The sequence below is a fragment of the Bombina bombina genome, chromosome 6, assembly GCF_027579735.1.
Source record: "Bombina bombina isolate aBomBom1 chromosome 6, aBomBom1.pri, whole genome shotgun sequence".
Classification (NCBI taxonomy): domain Eukaryota; kingdom Metazoa; phylum Chordata; class Amphibia; order Anura; family Bombinatoridae; genus Bombina; species Bombina bombina.
Window position 1 is genome coordinate 783,847,433 of NC_069504.1, and position 3,540 is coordinate 783,850,972.

Sequence of the window (3,540 nt, forward strand, 5' to 3'; positions counted from 1 at the left end):
TGTGTAATGTAGTGTACTCTATATCAGTGTGTAGATACCCTGCATCATTGTTTAATGTAGTGTACTCTTTATCAGTGTGTAGATACCCTGCATCATTGTGTAATGTAGTGTACTCTTTATCAGTGTGTAGATACCCTGAATCATTGTGTAATGTAGTGTACTCTTTATCAGTGTGTAGATACCCTGCATCATTGTGTAATGTATGGTAATCTTTATCAGTGTGTAGATACCCTGCATCATTGTGTATTGTAGTGTACTCTTTATCAGTGTGTAGATACCCTGCATCATTGTTTAATGTAGTGTACTCATAATATAGTATTCTCATTATCTCAGTGTAGTTTTCTCAGTATCAATGTTTAAATATTTATTCTAGAGTACGTTTTGAGGAAAGCGCAATGTCGTTAATAAACAAAAAAGCCTCAGGAGCGAAAAACCGTAAGAGAGTTCGTATGGAAAAAGAGGAATATCTTAAAAGTGCAAAAGTAATGTCTAAGTTCTTAAGAAAGGAAGAAAGTACCCAAAAGCAGCAATTAGTTGGCGACCTTCAGATTGTAACTAATACTGCTACAGAAGGTTACATGACAAAAGTAGATACAGAGGAAGAGGTTTTAACTGAGTCCATCCTACAAAATGTAATGTGTGAACCTTCAACTAGCCATGTTGATGAGATCTAGAAAGGTGAAATTGAAATTATAACTTGTGACAACTTAACTAGCCTGATCATAGAAAAAAAGAAAGATACAGTTGAAAATGTTACAGAGCATATATCTTTTGAAGATATTTCTTTATGGCCAGGTCCATCATCAATGCACAGACAAGTAAGAGATCACATTGTTATAGAAGGACCACAACCGTTACCATCATCAAATTTTAGCTATCCAAAAGATTCCAAAAAAAGGCACTTTTCAAATTCATATTTGTTCCGTATACTACCAAATAAGGAGAGAACAACCAGACGGTGGCTACAATATTCAGTTATCTCAGTGAAAGTATATTGTTTTTGCTGCAAGCTGTTTGACCCAAAGCCAAAATCTATGCTTGGGAAAGATGGCATTAATAACTGGCAACATATAGGTGATTATCTGAACAAACATGAAGGCGCTCTTGAACATTTTCAAGCAAGCAAATCAGATTTGTTGACATCACAGAAGAAACCATTGCAATAAAAGAGCACTTTTTAGGTTACCGCATAGCAAATGAAACATCTGGCAAAGCACTTTCAGACCTTCTTTTTTGTGAAATGTCAGATTGTGGTCTGGATATGAACAATTGCCGGGGTCAGGGCTACGATAATGGAGCAAACATGATAGGCATAAACAAAGGTGTCAAAAAAAGAGTTTTGGAGAAGTACCCCAGAGCATTTTATAATCATAGCTTGAATTTAGTGATAGGTGATGCTTCTAAATCATCTGTAAAATCAGTGTCCCTCTTTGGAATACCTCAGAGACTATAAAATGTTTTTGCTGCATCTACAAAACGCTGGTGTATTCTATTTGATCATGTACAAAATCTTTCACTGAAGAAAGTCTGTGAAACAAGATGGAAATGCAGAATTGAAAGCCTTAAAGCTGTACGGTATCAATTTGAAGAAATTAATAATACTCTTATGAGCCTAGAAGAAGACATCAGTGACCCAGTAATCACATCAGAGGCAAAGTCACTTAATTTGCATTTGGAGGATTCCAGCTTCATTTTAACTCTTGTTATATGGTATGACCTTCTATTCCAAGTCAACATCGTAAGCAAGTCTATGCAGTTAAGACAATTTAATTTGGCACCGCAATGATTTTCTAAAGAAATGCATTAGTTTTGTTCAAAACTATAGAGATTCTGGCTACGAATCTGCCAAAGTGACTGCTAAGGAAATTGCTTAAGGTTTGGGTATTGAAACCACTTTCAAAGCAGACAAGAGGAAGAAGACGAAAAAAAGAATGTTTGCATATGAGAGTAGAGATGAAACTCCTGCAGATGAAGAACAACATTTTAAGTCTACAGTATACTACCCTCTAATTGACAACATGACTACTTCTCTTGAACGTCGTTTCAGTCAATTATCAGTACACAATGAAAGATGGGGCTTTCTATATAAAATAATGGCATTACCAGAGAAAGATAAACTGCTAAGTGTATGCAAAGATCTGGAGCATATCTTGGCTAACAATAATCAATCAGCACCTGAATGTGATATAGAAGGCTTCCAGTTGTCTAAAGAACTGACAAAGATTATACCTACTATTCTGAAGGCATCTGTCACACCACTTGAAGTCTTACAACACATACAATCTACTAATACTAAATGTTTGTTTCTTAATATTTGGGTTGCTATGAGGATCTTACTCACCATTCCAATCACTGTGGCTAACTGTGAAAGAAGCTTTAGCAAACTAACACTGATTAAACCTATACCTACGGCCTATACCTACTGATAGTATGGTATAGGCCAGTAAAATAATCTAAAGTATATTAACGTTTATTAGAAACGAACACAGAGGTGAAAGTAGACACCTTGCTAAGCTATTTCATTATTACGATATAGGCCGGTAAACGTATGCCCACAACGCTATATTCCAACACTATTATAGCATTAGTACTTAGTGCCATACTGTGTCAAAGTAACGTCAATAAAGCAACAAGTTGTTCTGGATTACAATCAATGTGCACCAACAGCTCCTAACTCGGCACCATAACATGTATGTCTTGTTAAAAGTAAAGGTATAGGCCGGTTTACAATATCAAAGTGACTATTTAGCCACAATCATTATTCAGATAAACCTCTATGATGTTATACCGGGTACTTGATAGAACAGGTTAAATCTTTATTACCCTGAAAATGAACCCTTTACAATTTGTCATAGATTATCAATAAATATCCGAGAGCATGTAGGCACATTGCTGGGCTATTAACATTGCAGTAACCTGCAAGACATTAAACGGTACAAGCTGGTAAATTTACGCCCACTCAATAAATATTTTCAGTAATTTTGCTTATATATCCTTCAATCTAGGTGTGTTATGTGACTTAAATTCAGTAACTAGATGATTATAAGTCATTTTCTGTACGATAACGATATTAGGTGCAAGACACAAGTACCTGATTTAACTCATTGTAATATATATCATTGCGAATCATAGCGGATAACAGTGGTTATATGACAAGTAACCACAAAAGTACTGTGGACACTTGAAAATAGGTATAGGCCGGTAATAATCCTGTTTTGAATAGTATTATTAGGTACCTGGTGATTATCTAACACTAGTAACACCTCTATATAACTTGGTTTATCCAAGTAGTTATACAACATATATAATAGTGTTGTTATAGAAATCACTAAGGCTACATTGCATTAATAGCATTAATAGGAGAGCTGGAAACTAGCTGTATACATGCCATCTGTGTCCCGAGACGCATATTACACACATAGCTGACGTAATCTATGTTTTCAAGGTCCGGTAAATAAATAAATAAGGACATTGTTTATGTCTCGCATTGTGACATCATTAAGTGATATTCCGTTTAAATGAATACACTATCTCAACAAT